The sequence below is a fragment of the Triticum dicoccoides genome, chromosome 3B (genome assembly GCF_002162155.2).
Source record: "Triticum dicoccoides isolate Atlit2015 ecotype Zavitan chromosome 3B, WEW_v2.0, whole genome shotgun sequence".
Taxonomy (NCBI): domain Eukaryota; kingdom Viridiplantae; phylum Streptophyta; class Magnoliopsida; order Poales; family Poaceae; genus Triticum; species Triticum dicoccoides.
In genome coordinates this window covers 102,326,744-102,350,907 of record NC_041385.1, presented here as the reverse complement: position 1 = coordinate 102,350,907, position 24,164 = coordinate 102,326,744, and the positions used below count along the sequence as shown (strand labels likewise).

The following is a 24,164-nucleotide window of genomic DNA, read 5'->3' as shown; positions in this document are numbered from 1 at the left end:
AGCATCACCGTATTCAGGGGGCACATAGTTGTCATCGTCCTCTTCTTCTTCGTAGTCTTCCATCATAACCCCTATTTCTCCGGGCCTCGTCCAAACATTATAGTGTGGCATGAAACCCTTGTAAAGCAGGTGGGTGTGAAGGATTTTCCGGTCAGAGTAAGACTTCATATTCCCACATTTAGTGCATGGACAACACATAAAACCATTCTGCTTGTTTGCCTCGCCACTTCGAGAAAATTATGAACGCCCTTAATATACTCGGAGGTGTGTCTGTCACCATACATCCATTGCCGGTTCATCTGCGTGCATTATATATAATTATGTGTGTCAAAAGTAAGCAAACCAGACAAATATCTATCTAAAGTAAGAAAATCAGAAAAAGTATCGGAACGAAGATAAGAACAAGAGGCTCACCACGGTGGTGCCCACGACGAGATCGGCATGGGCGATCAACGGCGGTGAAAACGGGGACGGGGCGTGACGGACCGCTAAATCTAGACAAATCTCGGGAAAATAGGAGCTCTGAGGTCGAGCTTCGAGAGGAGAAAACTTAACTAGTGTGGCTCGGGCATTTCATCAAACACCTCATGTGCATAAGATGTGAACTAGAGCACCCAACTGCCCTCCCCTCGCCGGCTTGAAAAAACAGAGCACTTTGGAGTGCTCTGTCGCAGCGATGGGTATATATAGGCAATTTATTTGTCCCGGTTCGTGGCACGTACCGGGACTAAAGCCCCCCCTTCTACGCCGGTTCAAGGAATGAACCGGTACCAATGGCTATGGGCCAGGAGCAAGGTCTATTGGTCCCGGTCCGTGCCTAGAACCAAGACAAATGGGTCCAGACGAACCGGGACCAATGCCCACGAGGCTCCGGGCCGGCCCCTGGGCTCATGAACCGGGTCTAATCCCCCCATGGGTCCCAGTTCATGAAGAACCGGGACTAATTGGCTGGCCAGGCCCGAACAATAGCCATGTTTTCTACTAGTGTGAAGCTGACAAGTGACCTATTTTGTTGTGCAATAACTTGTCTCGTGGTTTTTAATTGTAATGTCGCCAATTATGAATCAAAATTGTGAGAGAAAATAGTGAAATTTATTCTAATTTGCTGCAAGTATATTTTATTTATTTATTCTGAATTTACAATTGTTGCTACATATGTGAGTACAGACCTGAGCTTGAATTTACTAGGTCAATTTGGCAAGATACACCTAAAATCAATTTGAACTGAATTGTGTGATCAAAAATAGGGGGAAATGAGGGGCAACATCTATTATTGACTATATAAATTAGACGGCACTGGTTCAAACATTGGAGTAACAAGTAAGAATAAGTTCATTTTTATAGAAAGTGGAAGGTTTCAGAATCTGAAAAGGAGAAAAAGACCTCACTCATCCGATTCCATGGTGGACCATTGTCGTCGGCTCAACTGACAAGAGGACGACGGTGACGTACGTCGTGGAGCACCGTATAGGGTTTGGTCCCCATGCATGGCCGTGCATCACGACCTCTTCATGCCCTTTCCTCATGTGTCCTCACGTGTAGTGTTTGGAGCAGCTAATAACAAACAACATTACTTCATACATTTCATGAATAATCACATACGGATTCACCAAGAAACACATCACAACATCTTTACTAGATGTGTCACCTGTCCCAGTCATCTTCGACATGCCGCTGCTGGAGGCCCGACAAGATCCTCCTCAGTCCTCACAGCATCCGAGTCGTCCGAGGTCATCCTCACCGCCGCGACAGCTCATGCTCTCACCGCCGGATCAATTAATATCGCAATCACCCGTGATGAGGTTGACTTCACCGTAGTCCCTCGCTACCCTGTTCCGTCAATGTGTTTCCCAACACTCTTACGGAACAGCGTGGTGGGCTGTCCTCGAGGCGCCGCCTCCCAAGGAAAAAAGCCAGCAGCCCAGCTATGTCACCGACCTCAGGATCTGGCACCCACCATGGCCTCGTTCACCAGTGTCCACCGGGGTCTTCGTTCGGGCGGCGCGAATGCTCCACACTCATGGGTGCTAGACGATCTTGACCTCAGTAACATTCCCGTACTCTCTCTCATGAGTCGAACGGTACAATCTACAGCGCCGTGGTAAACCGGTGAGTGAAGGTAATTTTGCATTTGACAAAACCAGACACCATAGCGGGAGGGCGCACAAAGAAGTGGTAACCATTTACGATGGCAGACTAGACAGAGAGAGATGGCTCAGCCACCGCAATGACGACTGTGCCCGCGTCGAGGAAAGTGTCACCGCTGCGCGTAGGGTGGTGGCGTCCCCATTGGTACTGGATACCCGCAACGCTGCGGGGCGGTACACCATATAATGTTGTTTGGGAACATGGTTCGGTCACACCTATACTCTCACTAGTAGAAAAAGCCCCATTTGTCCAAGTTCATGTGGCCCATTTGTCCCGCTTGCCGAACCGGGACCAAAGGGTCAGTACTAAAGCCCAATACCTTTAGTACCGGTTCGCCCAGGAACTGGGACAGATGGGGCTCCACCTGGCCGCTGTCATTTGCCTAGGCAAGCGGGCCTTTTGTCCCGGTTTGTGCCACAAACCGGAACCAAAAGGCTTCCATGCGTCAGCAGTTCAGGGGCTGGGGCTTTTGTTTTTTTTCTGAAGGGGGGAGGGTGATACGTCTCCAACGTATCTACTTTTCCAAACACTTTTGTCCTTCTTTTGGACTCTAACTTGCATGATTTGAATGAAACTAACCCGGACTGACGTTGTTTTCAGCAGAACTGCCATGGTGTTATTATTATGCAGAAAACAAAAGTTCTCGGAATGACCTGAAAATCCACGGAGATGACTTTTGGAAAATATAAAAAATACTGGCGAAGGAATCAAGGCCAGGGGGCCCACACCTTGTCCACGAGGGCGGAGGGCGCGCCCCCTCCCCTGGGCGTGCCCGCTGTCTCGTGGCCCCCTAGAGCTCCACCGACCTCAACTCCAACTCTATTTATTCCGTTTCATGGAGAAAAAAACCAGAGAGAAAGTTTCATCGTGTTTTACGATACGGAGCCGCCGCCAAGCCCTAATCTCTCTCGGGAGGGCTGATCTGGAGTCCGTTTGGGGCTCCGGAGAGGGGGATTCGTCACCGTCGTCATCATCAACCATCCTCCATCACCAATTCCATGATGCTCACCGTCGTGCGTGAGTAATTCCATCGTAGGCTTGCTGGACGGTGATGGGTTGGATGAGATTTACCATGTAATCAAGTTAGTTTTGCTAGGGTTTGATCCCTAGTATCCACTATGTTCTGAGATTGATGTTGCTATGACTTTGCTATGCTTAATGCTTGTCACTAGGGCCCGAGTGCCATGATTTCAGATCTGAACCTAATATGTTTTCATGAATATATGTGAGTTCTTGATCCTATCTTGCAAGTCTATAGTCGCCTATTATGTGTTATGATCTGACAACCCTGAAGTGACAATAATCGGGATACTTCTCGGTGATGACCGTAGTTTGAGGAGTTCATGTATTCACTAAGTGCTAGTGCTTTGGTCTGGTTCCCTATTAAAAGGAGGCTTTAATATCCCTTAGTTTCCTCTAGGACCTCGCTGCCACGGGAGGGTAGGACAAAAGATGTCATGCAAGTTCTTTTCTATAAGCATGTATGACTATATTCGGAATACATGCCTACATTACGTTGATGAATTGGAGCTAGTTCTGTGTCACCCTATGTTATAGCTATTACATGAGGAATCGCATCCGACATATTTATCCATCACTGATCCAATGCCTACGAGCTTTTCACATATCGCGCTTCGCTTATTTACTTTTCCATTGCTACTGTTACAACTACTACAAAACTGTTATCTTTACTTTTTGCCACTATTATCATTACTATCATACTACTTTGCTACTAAATACTTTGCTGCAGATACTAAGTTATCCAAGTATGGTTGAATTGACAACTCAACTGCTAATACTTGAGAATATTCTTTGGCTCCCCTTGTGTCGAATCAATAAATTTGAGTTGAATACTCTACCCTCGAAAGCTGTTGCGATCCCCTACACTTGTGGGTTATCAATACTAATTTCTGGCACTGTTGCCGGGGAGCATAGCTTTACTCTTTGAGTTACTTGCGATTTATATCTGCTGATCACTATGAAGAACTTGAAAGACGCAAGAACTAAGATTTTTCCCTCAACTACGAGAGGAGGTAAGGAACTGCCATCTAGCTCTGCACTAGATTCTCCTTCTGTTTTGAGTAAGCTTGCGACACCTAAACCTGCTACTACTATGAATTCTGATATGTCGCATGTTATTGATGATGCCACTTCTGCTATGCATGATACTTATGATGAAACTACTTCTATGCTTGATACTACTGTGCCATTAGGTGAATATCTTGATGAACAACTTGCTAGGGTTAGAGAGAATGAAATTATTGATGATAGTGATGATGAAGGTTCTCCCCCTAATTATGAATTGCATGTTGTTCCTGAGGGTTATGTTATGAATGAAGAAGTGCTAGAGCTATTTTTGCTTGCAATGATAGATATGATCTTAAGAAGTTATTAGCTAAATGGAAGCAACAATCTCTTAATGCTAGAATGAAATGTGCCCCGCTTTTGCTACTTCACCTATCTGTGTTACTGATAAGGATTATGAATTAAATGTTGATCCTGAGATAATTACTTTGGTTGAATCTGATCCTTTTTATGGCTATGAATCTGAAACTATTGTGGCGCATCTTACCAAGTTGAATGATATAACCATCCTATTTACTAATGATGAGAAGTCTCGCTATTATTATATCCTTAAGATATTTCCATTCTCATTAAAGGGTGATGCTAAAACTTGGTTTAATTCTCTTGATCTTGGTTGTGTGCGTAGTCCCCAGGATATGATTTATTACTTTGCTGCCAAATATTTCCCTGCTCATAAGAAACAAGCTGCCTTGTGGGAAATATATAATTTTGTGCAAATCGAAGAAGAGAGTCTCCCACAAGCTTGGGAGAGGCTTCTTCGATTACTTAATGCTTTGCCTGATCATCCTCTTAAGAAAAATAAAATACTTGATATCTTTTATAGTGGACTAACCGATGCTTCCAAGAACTACTTGGATAGTTGTGCTGGTTGTGTTTTCAGGGAAAGAACAGTCGACCAAGCTGAACTACTATTGAATAATATGTTGACTAATGAAAATAATTGCACTCTTCCTGAGCCAATTCCTGAGCCAATTGAGCCAACGCCTGAGCCTACTCCTAAACCAACTCCGAAGAAGAGGAGTTTTCTATTTCTCAGTCCTGAAGATATGCAAGAGGCAAAGAAATCAATGAAAGAAAAAGGTATAAAAGCTAAAGATGTTAGGAATTTACCTCCAGTTGAATAAACACATTGTCTTGATAACCCAACACATGTAGTAAAGGTAAATTCTCTCTATAGATATCATAAAGTTGAAATCCCGTCTACTAAATTGCATAGCCAATGTTTAGATGAATTTGATGATTTTATGGCTAGACAAGAAAGTTTTAATGCTTATGTTGGTAGAGAATTAAAGAATAATGCTTTCGAGATAGGACGCTTGAGTGATTATATAGCTAGAGTTAAAGGTGAACTTAAACTCATTAGCAAATATGCTTCTATGGTTACCACTCAAGCAGAACAAGTACTTAAATCTCAAAGTGATTTGCTCGATGCATTAAATAATAAACATGATTTTGTTGTTAGAGTGGCTACTAGAACTGGTAGAATGACTCAGGAACCTTTGTGTCCTGACGGCCACCCTAAGAGAATCGAGCAGGATTCTCAGAGAAATAATTTAGATGCACCTAGTCCTTCTAAAAAGAAGAAAAGGAAAAATGATAGGACTTTGCATGCTTCTAGTGAACTAGTTGTAGACACACCTGAGAATCCCAATGATATTTCTATTTCTGATGCAGAAACACAATCAGGTGATGAACATGAACCTAATGATAATGTTCATGTTGATGCTCAACCTAGCAATAATAATGACGTAGAGATTGAACCTATTGTTGATCTTGATAACCCACAATCAAAGAATCAATGTTATGATAAAAAAGATTTTGTTGCTAGGAAGCACTGTAAAGAAAGAGAACCATGGGCTCAGAAACCCATGACTTTTCCTCCTAAACCATCCAAGACAAAGGATGATGATGATTTTGAGCGCTTTGCTAAAATGATTAGACCTATCTTCTTACGTATGCGCCTAACTGATATGCTTAAATTAAATCCTTATGCTAAATATATGAAGGATATCATTACAAATAAAAGAAAGATATCGGAAGCTGAAATTTCCACCATGCTTGCTAATTACACTTTTAAGGGTGGAATACCAAAGAAACTTGGAGATCCAGGGGTAACAACTATACCATGCTCCATTAAAAGAAACTATGTTAAAACTGCTTTATGTGATCTTGGAGTCGGTGTTAGTGTTATGCCTCTCTCTTTTCTATTTTAGACTTGAATTGAATAAGTTGACACATACTGAAATATCTTTGCAAATGGCTGATAAATCAACTGCTATACTTGTCGGTACTTGTGAGGATGTGCCTGTTGTGGTTGCAAATGTCACTATCTTAACAGACTTTGTTATTCTTGATATTCTTGAGGACGATAGTATGTCGATTATCCTTGGTAGAACCTTTTTGAATACTGCAGGGGCTGTTATTGATTGCAACAAAGGCAATTTCACTTTTCATGTTAATGGTAATGAGCATACGGTACACTTTCCGAGGAAACAACCTCAAGTTCATAGAATCAATTCTATTGGAAAAGTTCCAACTATCAATATTGGAGGTTTTGAATTTCCTCTTCCTACTGTCAAGAAAAAATATGATATTCTTATTATTGGGGATGTTCATATCCCCGTTGAGGTAACCTAGTGTTATTCGGAATTTCTCCGGTCCCGTGTTATTCGGAATGAGTTTGTTAACAAGACTTGATCAACCTTGTTAGTGGATTCATTTTGATCATCATGGGATGGATGAAACTAGAAGGCACAACCTTTTGTACCCTCTTTTTATTTTCTGTTATTTAGAATAAATAAAGCAAAAATAGTATTATCTGTCTGTATTCTGAATTATCCGTGCAATAAAAAAATATCTCGAAAATAAAAGTTCTCCAAATACCCTGCAAATTTAGTATGATTTTTATGGAATATTTGAGGATTTTAGGCACTTAGAACACAGCAGGGGGGGCAAGAACCTGGCCACGAGGGTGGAGGGCGCGCCCACACCCCCTGGGCGCGCCCCCTGTCTCGTGGGCCCACGGTGGCCCCCCTACACTTATTCCTGCACCCACACACTCCATCTTCCTCCCAAAAAAAATCCCCATCCAGCTCAAGCATGAGTTCTAGCTCATTTTGCTGTGATTTTTTATCTCCTTGCCCAAAGCTCCCTTCACAAAACTTCTTTGGGAGAATGTTTCTTGGTATGTGACTCCTCCATTGGTCCAATTAGTTTTTCTTCTAGTGCTTTATTCATTGTAAATTTTTGCTGCATAGGTGACCCTATTCTTGAGCTTGCATGTCAAATTTATGAGGTCCCAAGTAATTCTAGTGCATGATATAGGCTCTAGGCACTTGTGGGAGCAGTTGCTATCAATGTTGTTTAGTTTGATTCACTTTTATTTTGAAGTTACTAAAAATTGCAGAAATTTTTCACAGGAGAGAAATATGTCCAGGAGAATGTACCAAGGAGGTTCCTCAACTCAGAGAGGACCTAGGCGTGCTATGCGTGAGCAAGACAATGAACCACCAAGGGAAGCCGAAGTGCGGGCTTGTGAGTGGCCATCAGAAGAGTTTTTGGTTAATGCAGGCATCAAGAATGAATTTGACGCATATGTGCATAATGCCGATCTTGAGGACTTCAAACAAGATAAGTGTCCTCAATACTACCTATTGACTGATTCATTCATGGGAAGATTTAAATTTACATCTTCGCGTAATTCTCAGAATGTCCTGTTTGATATTGATGATGAATCTTACACCATGGACCTAGAAGATTTTACTACTGCTTGCAAACTCCCGCAGTGGGGCATTGTTCATCAACCCCACAAATCTGAATATAAAGACTTCCTTGCTACTATCACTGCGGGAGAATCTAGGGATATAGCACAAGCTACCAAAGGGAGCATCATTTTCCTGCTATACATTATTTTGCTCTCTTCATTGGTAGATGCATTAATGGTAAAGATGAAGCATGTCACATGTGTGTCCCTGATCTTTGCGTCCTCAAGAGTGCTGTATTAGGTAATAAAGATTACAACTTGGGGGAATAGTTGCACGTAGGTTGCATAATAATGGTATGTCTAGAGATTTATTTGGAAGAATTTATGCGACCCGTGTTGCTAATTATCTTGTTATATCTCCACATGAGGGTGATATTGAGTTGCCTCCCACTTATTTAGATTATGACGCGATGGTCAGACATCGTTTTCTTTTGAGGAATGAACAATTCCTCCAGTATCGACTAATCTTTAATAAACGTCGCGCTGTCCATGTTACTCTCCCTGCTCCTTCCCTTTTTTAGTACCAGGCAAAATGAAGATATGTTGTTACCAGGGAGGAGGCAGCTCAACACGAGGGGAGAGCGGGGGCGGCTCGCCAACATGCCGCATCTCAGGATGCATTGGCTGCTGCATCTCAGTACGACCCCAGTTATAACTTCGGATATCAGCCAGGATATCCTTGGCATTAGACCAACTTAGGCCAAAAGCCTAAGTTTGGGGGAGTACGTATTTCTCACTGACTTTACATTCATGTTCACACACTATTCTAGTTGTCGGCACTCATACTCTTTCATTGTATTATCCATGTTAGTTTAATTTATTTTTTTCTAGATTTCTTCTTGTGTGTTTGTTAAACATTAAGAAAAACCAAAAAAATTAGTTAGTTTAATTTACATGCTTGTAGTAGTAATTAAAATGAAAACCCAAAAAGATTTCTCGTTCTTCTTTTACTTGTTGGGAGCCTTCCCCTGTAAATAGTTTTCTTTTCTTTTCTTTCCTTTGGGGGTCAAGAGTAGAAGACCTTATTGAAAATGCTTAGTCACTACTAGGGAAAAGGCTACTGGCAGTGCAGGTAAAATGGATACTAGTAGCACGGGTACTCGCGCTACTAGTATCGCGCTACAGCTAAAAGTTAGTAGTACCGTGGGTCGAACCTGCACTACTACTAACTTTGTTAGTAACAGTGAGGGTTCAATCCGTGCTACTGCTATTATGAACCGCGCTACTACTAATGAAATAGTAGTAGCGTGTATATAGTCCCAACGCTACTAGTATCCTAAATACTAGTAGCGCGCCATTTTATCCCCACGCCACTACTAACTTATTAGGAATTAAAAAAAATAAAATCAACCAAATTCATTCTATCACACAGTTATCGTGTCTTCTCCAGTTCCTCATTGTAGCGGCAACTCATGTATAATTTCATTCTATCGCACAGTTACATAAGCAACTACGTTCCTCCTTATAGCAGCAACTCATGTATAATTCCATTCTATCACACAGTTACATAAGCAACTACCTACGTAAGTTGTTATGGCCCGATCCGAAAATTGGACCACTCGTCAATGTGCGGCGCCTGCCCGGCCTAATCTCGCGGCTTGCATCTGCGAAGAAACACATTGGATAGCCTCGAAGAGCCACACCTGACTGACGGAAGCCGCCGCCTTGAGTTGCGACGCAGTCACGTCCCTCGCTCTGGCCCTTAGCTCCAACTGGAGCGGTCGATGTCGTCCTTGTGCCTCGCCACCATCGGATAGAGGTAGAGAATGAGAAGCAGCTTCGCTTCTCTGTACATCGGCAGCCACGACACTGTCCAGTCCACGAACCTCTCGACGGCCATCATCGTCGCTACGAGAACCCTGCAGCATTACAAACAAAGGTACAGAAACTTTAGATTCTTCAGAAGAATGGCACGAAAAAAATGCGGTACATGTAGATGCGAGTGTGCAACATTTTTTTCCAGAGATTCTTATTTAAGCCGTAATGCACAATTGAAGCTATAAGCTATTTCCTAGTAGTGAAAAGTGCAGAGAATAGTTATATAAGAACGCATATAGATTTGACAAGTGCACAGAAAAACATAGGGCCCAAAGAAACACACAATCAGGCAAATAATGCAACCACATAATCACACTACTAGGGAAAAGGCTAGCAGCAGCGCGGGTGGCCGCACTACTAATAAGGCGCTACAGCTAAATCATAGTAGTAGCGCGGCCCTAACCCGCTACTACTGTTGACGATATCAGCAGCACTTTTTGTGAGCGCGCTACTATTAACTAGCTGTAGCGATTTCGCCATCCCTCACTACTGCTATATCTTCCATCATTTTCCCATTACCCCTTTCCCTTTCAGTTCTCCTTTCAGATACTAGATACTAGGTACTGCTAGTAGATATCAAATTCATAAACCATTACTAGGTACGGTAGTACTCCCTTCGGTCCAAATTACTCGTCGTGGTTTTAGTTCAAACCACGACGAGTAATTTGGAATGAGGGGAGTACTAGATAACAATTTCATGCATAGCCAACATATATGCATCCTCAAGCAGTACAAGGTCATATCAACGGCCATCATCATATGTAGTTCTAGATGACATCGACGACGATCATCATATGTAGTTCTAGATGATATAGCCACACACACATGTAGTTCTAGATGATATAGCCACACACACATATGTAGTTCTAGATGATATAGCCACACGCACATATGTAGTTCTAGATGATATCGAAGACAATCATCTTCCTCAAGCCTGGGCGGTTGGTGTTCCTGATAGTAATTAGGATGGCCTGTCCAACACGAAGATTCTTGCCATCGAGGAATTTCTTCCACCCAACCGAGTTTAAGTGTGTGCGACCGTCCGTGTCCACGCGGTAAGTACAGGTTGTGACGGAGCCCCTTGCAGTAAGGTGTAGACCAGCTGAGCCTTCTTCATCAGGCTCGATACCATAACTCACAGATATGCTCTTTGCCAATTTCTGAATAAGAAAAACATATCAATTAATAAGCATGTGATCGAACTCTACACAAAAACATATCATCGACTAGATTCCACACAACATACCTTATCATTGGACTGTACACTAAGTAATTCACACTATTAATTTGCATTTGTAAGTATAACATACCATATCATGTCGATCAACCATGGTATTTGTCAAGCGGGTCACGAATGGCACCCCGACAAAGTCAGCACGTGGCGGAATTATGTCCCACAGGTTGGACACCTCCTCCTCACTCAGCCTTGTTCTTTGAGCTACGATGGCTTCATGAAGTGGGTCCTCATCATCTTCATCGAGTGGGTCCTCATTATCTTCATCATCTTCATCATCTTCGTCATCTTCATCATCTTCCACCAGGTTGAGATAAATGACAGCTAGCTTGGGTCTTTCTGCTCGGAAGTTGAAGCTGATCAACTCACCACCAGTAAGATGCATGCGAGCGATGAAACAGGCCCATCCATCTCCTCCAGTCTGCGACATATTGCGTCCTTTCTCGACCTCCATAGTGTACGCCCCCCAGGAGCCTCAAATGTCACCGTGTCTCCTGTCAGCTTGTTGAATTTCAACCTCACATTGCATGGAACGATCTGTGTAAAATAAGCAAAATGACACAGTGCAGTAATGCCAACACTAAAAATAAAATAGTTATTACATTTCATCTAATTTCTTACGCCGCATGACAAAAACTCGGCTGGAAGTAGATGCCGAACAGCTTGCCAGTTGCAAGGCTGCTGGCGCATCTTGACTTGCACAGTCAACATAGTGGTGGTGGTGGTGGCGCCATTCTTCTAAAGCAATATGAGCAAAGGATAAACGATCAACTAAATCAAAATGTTCTAAGTGAACTAAATCAACTATCCTACTAAATCAACTAAATCATATCAACTAAATCAAAATGTTGCATATGAGCTAGCCTACTAAATCAACTAAATCAAAATGTTCTAAGTCAACTAAATTAACTAAATGAATTAGCCTACTAAATCAACTAAATCATATCAACTAAATCAAAATGTTCTAAGTGAACTAAATCAACTAGCCTACTAAATCAACTAAATCATATAAACTAAATCAAAATGTTGCATATGAACTAGCCTACTAAATCAACTAAATCAAAATGTTCCAAGTCAACTAAATTAACTAAATGAATTAGCCTACTAAATCAACTAAATCAAAATGTTCTAAGTCAACTAAATCAACTAGCCTACTAAATCAACAAATTATATCAACTAAATCAAAATGTTGCATACGAGTAGGAGGGAGGAGGAAGGCGGAGCGAGGAGGGGCCGGCCGGCGCGGCCAGTTGAGGGAGGACGGAGGAGGAAGGTAGAGCGAGGAGGGGCTGGCCGGCGCGGCCAGTTGAGCGATCACGGAGGAGGAAGGCGGAGCGAGGAGGGGCCGGCCAGCGGCGAGTGGAGAGGGAGGACAGAGGAGGAGGCCGGTACCGAGCCCAGCAAGGAGGAGGAGGTGACGACGCGCGGTGCAGACGGAGGAGGGGCGACGGGGGCGCGCGGCGCAGACAGAGGAGGGGCGACGGGGGCGCGCGGCGCAGACGGATCGGAGAGGATTGAGTGGCTGTGTGTGTGAGTGGATCTGAATGGAGGAGATGGGGAGGATGAATGGCTTAGCAGTAGCGCTCTTTAGGAAAAGACGCTACTGCTAACCTATCTAGCAGCAGCGCCTTTCAAAATAAAGCGCTACTGCTACGTGTCAGCATGTAAAAATAGACTTTGTTCAATATATCAAAAATACATTGATCATCAACGATCTTTTTGTGTACAATCTGATTTGTCAATATGAGTCCTCACCTGTTTAGGAACAGGTGAAGACTCATATTGCAGCCACAAATTCTACACATAGAGTTTCTTGTCAAAGTTTGAGAAGTAACATATTTAAGGTGGTAGAAACTCTCTTCACGAAGCGAGGTGGGACTAAATCTTTTAGGAAACTTAGCAGTAGAGCTTATCTAAGAAATGCGCTGCTACTATGCTACATAGCAGTAGCGCGCGTCGCTATAACGCGTTGCTGCTATAACTAGCCTCGCGAAGGCCTCGTAGGAATTATAGCAGCAACGCGTCTTTGGGAGGACGCGCTACTGCTATATTTGTCTTAGCAGCGAGTTTTGTCTGTGCGCGCTACTGCTAGTTAGTAGCAGCGAGTTATTTTGAAGCGCGCTGCTGATAAGATTCTGTGTATAGGCTTTTCCCTAGTAGTGTCAGGTTAACTTATATTTACTCACAAATCAAATGACATCAAAATCAACATACTGGCATTATTCCTCGACACAATGGGTGCGAAAGAGGCTGACTGAGATCATAAGAAAATAATATAAGGAGGACCAAGACACTCATATTTCAGTCCAGACATATACGAGGACATATCATAAGGCACATACAAAGTAGCAATGAATAGATAAGACATGCTGGATCGGTTTTCCTCAGTTAAATATAGTAACTGTTATGGAAGCAGTCGTAGTGTACATTTTACACTAAAGAAATCATTTCTTTCAGCTTGAAACATAGGCACCAAAAAGGAGGAAGTATCAGGCACACATTTACCTTGTCAGAAATCAGATACTCGGCATGCAAGCAATCTGAACAATTTCCTTATAAATGCCAAGTTCCTGCCCACCAAACTGGTTGCATGGGAAAGCAAAGATCTCAAAATCACGAAGTGTCGGCTCCAGCTGGTCCACCTCTGCGAAGCTCTCGGCCTGGTCCACCAAAGGGTCACTACTAGGGAAAACCCTAGCAGTAGCGCTGGTTTTGTGCTCACTAGTAGCGCGGGTAGGCGCGCAACTAATAAGGCGCTACAGCTATTGCTTAGCAGTAACGCGTGCCCACACGCACTACTTCTAGGACAAATAGCTACAGCATTTGTTCGGTACCACGCTACTGCTAAGGTAACTACTTGCAGCGTGTTTTGTGTCCATCGCTACTAGTATTCTTTTTTATTTTTAGTGTATTTATGCGCCATCGTACAAATATTGGTACAATACCAGTTATGAGGTTTACATCATTATGTCCATAACATTGTGTCAAATGAAGGTGGATTAGGTTCAAGTGGAGGCAATATGTGGTGCATGTCAAAAGTATACTACTAATCCAAACTTGATCTAGTTTGGACTAGTAGTACTTTCGATGTGCACCACATGTTACCTCCACTTGAATCTAATCCACCAGCACAAGCTATTTAATCATCATCATAGTCATTACCACCAACAGTATTTATTTAATCACCACTAACACTAGCTAATAATAATCATCATAGGCATTACCACCAACACTAGCTATTTTATCATCATAGTAATAGTGTAGCACATCCTCATCCTCAAACTCATTTCTAGCTAGCTAATCACTCCTGCTTCTCTCTATTAGGTAAAATAACATAAAACATGTATAGCTCTCCTCCTTGATCAAGCTGAAGCATGCAGATGAACATGTCTCCTAATCGTGAGTAGCACATCTGTTTGCTGCCCCCTAGTACTTCTCTGTGCTCCCTCATCACATATTTGGTCCAGTCTTGCACTATTAAGCATCCGTCGCTAATCTTGAATGCACTAAAGTAATCTGTAAGATATCTTGCCCGTAAGCTGATAATACTCATGGTACCTTTAGTGTCGATCCCATAAGGCACAACATTCATCGGGAGTCCCTGTTGAAGAACATCGTATGGTAACATACTTAGCAATGAAGTTTAGCTTCAAAAATAATGTATGGAAAAGATGCACTGAGGACAAATAGTAAAAATCTTACCATCCTTCCTGAATAGAGGTGACCGTAGTTCATTACGAACACTATTGGTCGCACATTTTTAGTACTAACATTTCTAAATGCAGGAAGGAAATTTGTCTTGACAGTATCAAGATCCTCAAGCCATGAAACATAATGATTGAGCTCCCCGCAGTTGAGTTCAGCCCCAGGACAGTATACGGTCCTGCCTACCAAGCGCTGGACATGTTTGCTTGCACCGAAATAAGCTAACAATACAAATTAGTTGTCAACTACTTTTGAATAAACAATATCAAAGACATAAATATGGTTGAGAAACTTACATAATGGTATAACTGGAGGCGTCTGCACATCGACCCAGATGTCGGTATTACCTTCAATATCATCTTCCGGACGAATATCAAAGGTGATAACCATATCAGGTTCAAATGCATAAGTCTTGCATAGTGCTCCCCATGTTTTGCATCCAAAATAGGTGTAGTCGTCTAAATTGTAAAATTTTGCATGGAAAATATAACCATGTTCGGTCTTCAAGTAAACTTTCTTTTACTCCGTATTATGACTGAAACCTATCTTATCCAATACAAAAACTCTTGCATGGCAGGGGATACGCTAGTAGAATAGTAAAAAAAATATAAGTTGAAGCAAATGAAGCAGATGTCATGCTTAATTACGAAAAAAGACTTGTCATTGTGACTTACTTTATCCACTTCGAAGTTCTCATCCAGCTTGATGCTGAAGCGCCTATCATCATCTAGGAAGATTCCGTCGCACAGGCCGCGCTCGTCTTCGCAATATTTGCAAATACCGAAATCATTTTCGTCGTCAGACATTTCCTATGTTCATAGTTAAAACATTAATTGAAAATTGATCAAAGACAACTACCAGGATACTCAACACACAAATCCGGGGCACTCGATATTTCCTACATATTCTGGCTCAAGTCATGCCAAAATTCACAGAAAAATCTGGCATGACCTTTGCTAAAATAGGACATATCGAGCGCCTGAAATTTGCCGGGAATGGAAATGAATCAACACTCCGGCAAAACATAGGCCACTCGGAGGTGTAACCTGCAAACATGACCGGCCACTTGGATATTGAGCAACACAAGATATACATTTCAAAATATCTTATAGGACTCAAATTAGCATGCATTCAATAAGCAAAAGTAAATCATCTCATGCGTCCGTACATCGTCGAATATTATCACTAATACATCACGAATAGTGTCATACATATAACATCACTAATACAACTAAAACCCTAGCACACGATGGGTATCGGCGCGGGCGGTGGACACCCATAGAGAAGGAACCATCACGGGATCATAGCTCCAGTGAGATCCCCGGAGAACCTGCCAGGTATTGGATAACGACCTGTGCTCCAACGCAAACAAGTAGCGACGGACGTGTGCGTCCTCCTCACTGACACGGTGACGCACCACCTCCGCGGAGTCCTCGAGCCTCTGGATCATCACTGGCCCACGCGACCGCCACCAAAGAAGGTTCGGGTCAATGACAGGCTGGCTCCTCACCAACCTGCGCCCCCCGGTAGGTAGCGCCTCCCAGTACCACCCCGGCGGAGCCCAGTCCCAGACATGGACGATATGGTCAAGCAGGTGTCGTCCTCCGCCGACTCGACGACGAGGATGCGGGATAGACATCGTCCATGTCGAGGCAGGAAAAATTGCTTTAACTAAGAAATAGCAACAAGTTCTTACTAACTAGTTCTATTAATTCAACTAGTTCTTACTAAAAATAAACTTACTATAAATAAAAATATTCTAGTACCTAATTAGTATCTAGTTCTTACTAACTAATTAGTACCTAGGAACTACTGCCCTAATTACCATCTAATTTGATGAACATATAGGGGTGGAAAGTGGTAGCGGATATTTCAATTATCCAACTATAAAGTGAAATAAGTGGTCAAATTTTACTCGTTTTATGATTCATCTTAGAAATTTCAATCTTTTTCACCCTTACATGAACCCTAACTCATTTGAGCCGCATCCGCATCCAATTTTTTTCCACTCTTACATGAACCCTAGCTAATTTGATGCAACTAAAATATAAAGAAACCCAAGGCAGAGGTAGGGGAGAGGGAGGAGCGGTCGTGCTCACCTCGGGTGCCTGCGACGAGGGAGGGGCAGGGCGGCGTCGAGGTCAGGGTCGGGGCTCGGGCACGCGGCGGATGGCGGCCGGCGTCGAGGTCGGGGTCGGGGCGGCGTTCCGGGTGGCGTTGAGGTCGGGGGTGGGGCGGCGTTGAATCTAGGGTTGGGGCGGCGTAGAGGGTGCGGAGAGCGCGTGGCGGCCGACTGGCGACGGCGGCGGCCGATGGGCGACGGCGGCGGCGAGAGTGGAGAGAGTTGGATTTAGGGGAAGTGGCCGCATGGGGAAGGACAAACCCCGTGGTTAAGTCAGAAGTAGCAGTAGCGCATTCCAGGAAAAGCGCTGCTGCTATCTTAGCTACAACGCGTTCTGTGATACACGCTACTGCTACTCCTTTCTCTTTTTTTCCCTTTTTCATTTAGTTTTCTTCACATTTTATTTTTTTCCATTCACCTTATTCTATTTCTTTCATTTTAAATTACCTTTCTATTTTCTTTACATTTAATTTTATAACCTTTAGCAGTAGTGAGTTTATATAAAAACACGCTGCTACAAATAAAGTAGCGGTAGCGCGGTTCGTCATAGGTCGCTACTGCTATGTGTAGCCTATCGGCCAAGCCGTGGGAATTTTAGTAGTAACATGTTTACACCCAGACGCGCTACTGCTAGATCTTTATCTGCAACGCGATTTCCTCAGGCGCGCTACTGCTACTTAGCACCAGCGTGCTTTTTTGACCCACGCTACTGCTAAAGTTCTGTGTATAAGGTTTTCCCTAATAGTGGGTGACCAGATTATTATCCACAATCTGCTAATCACTGCACTTGAGTCCAGTAGTCCACTATATGTATATATACTGCTTGTAGCTGAGTTTGTATGTAGCCGATCACTGGCCATGCTACTTACTTGTTGAGGTCATCAAAACCTCAGTAAAAATCAATTCTGGCCTAATTCATAGGTTCGGATGAGAGACACAGATGTTGAAGTGCTACTCACAACATAACCATCTGGAGTCCACGACATAATATCCCATTTTATGGTGATGTTCCCGTTCGGATCTAGCGAATTGTACGCCTCTGCGAGAACAAGAACGAAGTAAGAAGGTTAATTGGCACGCCAGATGCACAACAAACACATACTTGTTCCAATCTGCAGGATGTATCCTGCAAATTAGGTTCTTTTACCAGCATAACAGACACAGTTGACTGAGACGTTCTAGCTAACTAACTGTAATTCACTTCAGTTGTGAACAGATCGGCACGAGGATGTTTCAACTAACTAATTCGCTTAAGAATCAGCTTGAAGATCAAGATAGTAGCAGGAACAGCACAGCAAACACACTTGACTGAGATGTTTTCACTAACTACAGTACTGTATTTCGCTTCAGTTGTGACAGAGCAGATCAGAGCTCGGCGCAAGGATGTTTTAGCTAACTATAACTAATCCGCTTGAGAATCAGCTCAAAGCTTGAAGCTCAAGAGAGCAGCAGCGTGGAAGGACGCTTGAAGCTGAAGAAAGCAGCAGCGTGGAGGAAACGAGCTGAACTAGTAACCCAGCGGGACAGACACCGACAGGACCAACGAGACGGGAGCGGCAGGCATACACCCGCCCGCACACGCGCGAGCAGAACCGAATCAGAGGACAGAGGAGGGGAGCCACACCTGTGGCGGCCGGCGCGGAGAGGAGCAGCGCCGCCGCGAGCAGCAGGGCGCAGACATCGACTGCCGCCATTTCGTCCCCGGCCGACACTCTCTCTGCTCCACAGGCAGCTACACCTACCAGGGGACCTCTGCTCCAGTCGGGACGGACAGAGGTGGGGGGAGCTGGAGATCTAGGGCGGGAGGCGGACAGCGGGCAGAGGACAGGTGGTGGACTGGGATGAGACACGGAGGCGCGCCGGCTCCAGCGGGTCCAGTCCCACGCCGACGCCGATGCCGCGGGGCCGGATCATTGAAGACGCCGATGCCGCGGGGCACAGAGTGGCGCCGGATCGTTGAAGACGGCAGGATTTATTACACATATTTGGCTATTATTTTGGCAGATTACATTATATCAAAATATACAAATAAGATCAACCTGGGCAGTTTACTTACATACTGGTTGATCACTCCCTTTTCTAGGACTCCTTAAGTTGATAGTGAAAAGACAAAGATTTATGGCTCATCAAGCATATACAATCCATGTGAAGAAACAATAGATATGCATATTATTATCATTTTCAGGCCATGAAAAATGGTACACCTGCATGAGCATCCAAACCCAAAATTTATTTATACTAAAATCTTATGAGATAGAAATTCTGACTCCCGTAAAAACGAATAGTTGCACCACACTAATTAAATTAAAGTCAGATTCAGGCTTTGTTTACGACCACGTACAAGCTTGTAATACGAACCCTTGCACTTGCTACGTAGTACAGATTTGTTTTACTGAAGATTTTTTTTTCTGATCCCCAATTTTGGTCAAGTGCATAGATCAGCTAGCTATCAAGAGCAGACGCTAGCTACAGATTAATTAATATGCACATGGCCTAAGCAGTTCATGCAAAGCAAGTGATCCTAACCCTGGGTCATCACGCGTCACAGCCGCCGGCATGGACGAACGTACCTAGCAACAGAGCAACTCCCAGGACCCCGGCGACAATCCAGGCACGAACAGATGAACTTGTGACCCAGCGATTATGGCGAGCAAGATGAAGTGCAGGCGGCGTGCTAAGGGAACGACGACGGTGGACCAAGATCCACGGACAACCGGACATGATTGGGATCCCGTGCTGCAGGCCACGGAGGCAAAGGAGGATTGGGAAGCAGCTCGTGAAGGGGATGTGGGGCGCCCGTCCTTGTTACCGCCCTGAATCTGTGCCACCTCCATCCGCACGCCCTCGGCGCCCGCCCGCCCTGAATGTGCAGCGGCATGCCGTAGCGGAGGAGGAGCTGGTGCCGCGGCAGGCGGGCACGTGCGCAGCGGAGGGGGGCTGGGTGGGCAGCAGCGCGAGACGGAGAGCGGCGGGCGCGCGGCCGCCGGCGTGGCGCACGCGACGGGGGGCATGGGGGTGGGCGGACGAAGGAGAGGAGGTGGAAGGGAGGCCGGCGGCGAGTGGGTTGGGAGAGGAGAGGAGGTTGGGGATCTGGATCGGCTGCGTGGTTTTCTTTTAATGGACGGGGGGTGGGTGGTGTGGGACGGTTGGTGGGGTGGTGGAGTGTGGATCGGGCTGGGGTGGAGACGCTTAGTAGTAGCGTGGGGGTGAGGGAGTCCTGGATTAGGGGGTGTCCGGATGGACGGACTATAGCCTTTGGCCGGACTCCAGGACTATGAAGATACAAGATTGAAGACTTCGTCCCGTCTCCGGATGGGACTTTCCTTGGCGTGGAAGGCAAGTTTGGTGATACGGATATGTAGATCTCCTACCATTGTAACCGACACAGTGTAACCCTAACCCTCTTCGGTGCCTATATAAACCGGAGGGTTTTAGTTAGTTGGACAGAACAACAATCGTACCATAGGCTAGCTTCTAGGATTTAGCCTCTCTGATCTCGTGGTAGATCTACTCTTGTACTACCCATATCATGAATATCAATCAAGTAGGAGTAGGGTTTTACCTCCATCCAGAGGGCCTGAACCTGGGTAAAAACATCGTGTCCCTTGTCTCCTGTTACCATCCGCCTAGACGCACAGTTCGGGACCCCCTACCCGAGATCCGCCGGTTTTGACACCGACATTGGTGCTTTCATTGAGAGTTCCTCTGTGTCGTCATGTTTAGGTCCGATGGCTCCTCCGATCATCAACAACGATGCGGTCCAGGGTGAGAATTTTCTCCCCGGACAGATCTTCGTATTCGGCGGCTTTGCACTGCGGGCCAATTCACTTGGCCACCTGAGCAGATTGAAAGCTACGGCCCTGACCATCAGGTCAGGTTTGGAAGTTTGAACTACACGGCTGACGTCCGCGGAGACTTGATCTTCGACGGGTTCGAGCCATAGCCAAGCGCGCCGCACAGTCACGATGGGCATGATCTAGCTCTGTCGCCGAACAGTGCCCTAGAGGCTGCACCAGTGTCCGCTCCGACCCTTAGCTTGGAGCCGACTGCGCCGATCGAGGACGGGTGGCTGGACACCGCCTCGGGGGCTACGATCTCTACGGCGATTGAGCCAAACATCATCCCTGTCCTTTGCAAGGCTCGTAACTCCAAGGTGTCGGACTCCTCTCTGGACTCCGAACCTTCCGCACCCCTGCCAATCGAATCCGATTGGGCGTCGGTCATGGAATTCACCGCCGCGGACATCTTTCAGCACTCGCCCTTTGGCGACATCCTGAATTTAGTAAAGTCTCTCTCTTTATCAGGAGAGCCCTGGCCGGACTATGGTCAGGAAGGTTGGTGAGGGAGTCCTCGATTAGGGGGTCTCCGGATGGCCAGACTATCACCGTTGGCCGGACTCCTAGACTATGAAGATACAAGATTGAAGACTTCGTCCCGTGTCCGGATGGGACTTTCCTTGGCGTGGAAGGCAAGCTTGGCGATACGGATATGTAGATCTCCTACCATTGTAACCGACTCTGTGTAGCCCTAGCCCTCTCAGGTGTCTATATAAACCGTAGGGTTTTAGTCCATAGGACGACCAACAATCATACCATAGGCTAGCTTCTAGGGTTTAGCCTCTTTGATCTCGTGGTAGATCTACTCTTGTACTACCCATATCATCAATATTAATCAAGCAGGAGTAGGGTTTTACCTCCACCGAGACGGCCCGAACCTGGGTAAAAACATCGTGTCCCTTGTCTCCTGTTACCATCCGCCTAGACGCACAGTTCGGGACCCCTACCCGAGATCCGCCGGTTTTGACACCGACATTGGTGCTTTCATTGAGAGTTCCTCTGTGTCGTCACCTTTAGACCCGATGGCTCCTTCGATCAACAACAACGACGCAGTCCAGGGTGAGACTTTTCTCCCCGGACAGATCTTTGTGTTAGGCGGCTTTGCACTGCGGGCCAATTCGCTAGGCCATCTGGAGCAGATCGAAAGCTACGCCCCTGGCCATCAGGTCAGATTTGGGAGTTTGAACTACACGGCCGATATCCGCGGAGATTTGATCTTCGACGGATTCGAGCCGCAGCCAAGCGCGCCGCACTGTCTCAATGGGCACGATCTAGCTCTGCCGCCGAACAGTGCCCTGGAGGCTGCATTAGTGTCCGCTCCGACCCTTAGCTCGGAGCCGACTTTGCCGATCGAGGACGAGTGGCTAGACGCCGCCTCGAGGGCTGCGATCTCTACGGTGATGGAGCTGAACACCATCCCTGTCCTTTGCGAAGCTCGTGACTCCAAAGTGCCGGACTCCTCTCCGGACTCCGAACCTTCCGCACCCCTGCCAATCGAATCCGATTGGGCGCCGGTTATGGAGTTCACCGCCGCGGACATCTTTCAGCACTCGCCCTCTGGCGACGTCCTGAACTCGCTGAAGTCTCTCTCCTTATCAGGAGATCCCTGGCCGTACTATGGTCAGGAAGGTTGGGACACGGATGAGGAAGAAATTCAACGCCCACCCACCACCCACTTTGTAGCCACTGTCGATGATCTAACCGACATGCTCGACTTTGACTCCGAAGACATCGACGGTATAGACGACGATGTCGGAGACGACCAAGAACCAGCGCCTACAGGGCATTGGAAGGCCACCTCAACTCACGATGTATTTATGGTGGATACACCTAAAGGAAGCGATAACGAGGAACAACGGGACGCTGCGAAGGATAAGTCCCTCGAAAAGCAACCAAAACAGCGACGTAAGCGCCGCTCAAAGTCCCACCTCGACAAAGACGGCGGCCATACAGACCCAGCCATAGAGAAAGTCACACCAGTGCACGACGAACATGCCATCACACAACCGTCCGAACAGGACAACTTGGATAAACAACCCGCCCCCGGCGAAGATGATAGTCCGGACGATCTCACACCGGACAAGTTGTTGGAGCAGAAGAACCTCCACAAAAGGCTCGTCACAACTGCGCGTAGCCTGAAAAGGTAGAAGCAGAAGCTCAAAACAGCGGAAGATGCACTCAGAATCAGATGGAGCAAAGTATTCAACACCGCAGACAAATACGGCGATATTCGCCAAACAAAGAGCTACCCGAAGCGCAAACTACTGCCCGAATTCGACGAGGCCGTAGAGCCCCCACAATCAAAGAACAAAGAGGCCGCCCGGTTGGATAGACGACCACATGGCAAACATAGAGCGGAAAGCAGCGCCGCACACAAGCCGGCACGCGATCCGCATAAGGATTCGTACCAAAAGGATGGCCCAGTCAGGTCTATCTATGGGCCAAGAAAGCAAGCTCTAGAAAGCAATGCAACACGTCGAGTATTCGAACATCACTGCACACCCAAATACAGGGGCGCCGCACACCCCCTATGTTTCACCGATGAGGTGCTAGATCATGAATTTCGAGCGGGATTTAAACCCATAAACATAGAGGCACACGACGGAACAACAGACCCGGGACTCTGGGTTGAGGATTACATCCTTCACATACACATGGCTAGAGGAGATGATCTCCACGCCATAAAATACTTACCCCTCAAGCTCAAAGGGCCAGCATGACACTGGCTTAAAAGCCTCCCTGAAAACACCGTTGGAAGTTGGGAAGAGTTCGAGGATGCTTTTTGGGCAAATTTTCAACGGACTTATGTCCGCCCTCCGGAAAGAGACGATTTAAGTCACATAACTCAACAACCCGGAGAGTCAGCCCGCAAATTCTGGAATAGGTTCCTCACCAAAAAGAACCAAATAGTCGACTGTCCGGACGCCGAAGCCTTAGCAGCTTTCAAACACAACGTCCGGGACGAATGGCTCGCCAGGCACCTTGGCCAGGAAAAGCCAAGAACAATGGCCGCACTAACAAGCCTCATGACCCGCTTTTGCGCGGGAGAGGATAGTTGGCTAGCAAGATGTAGTACCGGCGACCCAAGTACATCCGAAGTCAGAGATGGAAACGGGAAAACACGATGTAGCAAGGACCAGTGCCGGACAAGGGGAAACAGCCCGAAGAGCACGGCGGTCAACGCCGGATTCAAAAGCTCTCGGCAGAATCATAAAAAACTACCCCTGAGGGATAACAGCCACGAGCTATCCAACCTAAACAAAATCTTTGAAAAAATATGCCAAATCCATAATACCCCCGGGAAGCTTGGAACCCATACCCACAGAGATTCTTTGGTCTTCAAGCAGTCCGGCAAACTCAATGCCGAACACAAGGGGCTCGACACACCAAGCGAGGACGATGACGAACCCCACAAGTAGAGCACCGAAAAACAAAAGAATTTCCCACAAGAAG

At 45.7% G+C, this 24,164-nt stretch overlaps 1 pseudogene; it reads left to right on the top strand.

Annotated features, from left to right (window-relative positions):
- Window positions 1-24,164, top strand: part of LOC119279366 — a 78,441-nt pseudogene that overhangs the window by 5,122 nt on the left and 49,155 nt on the right.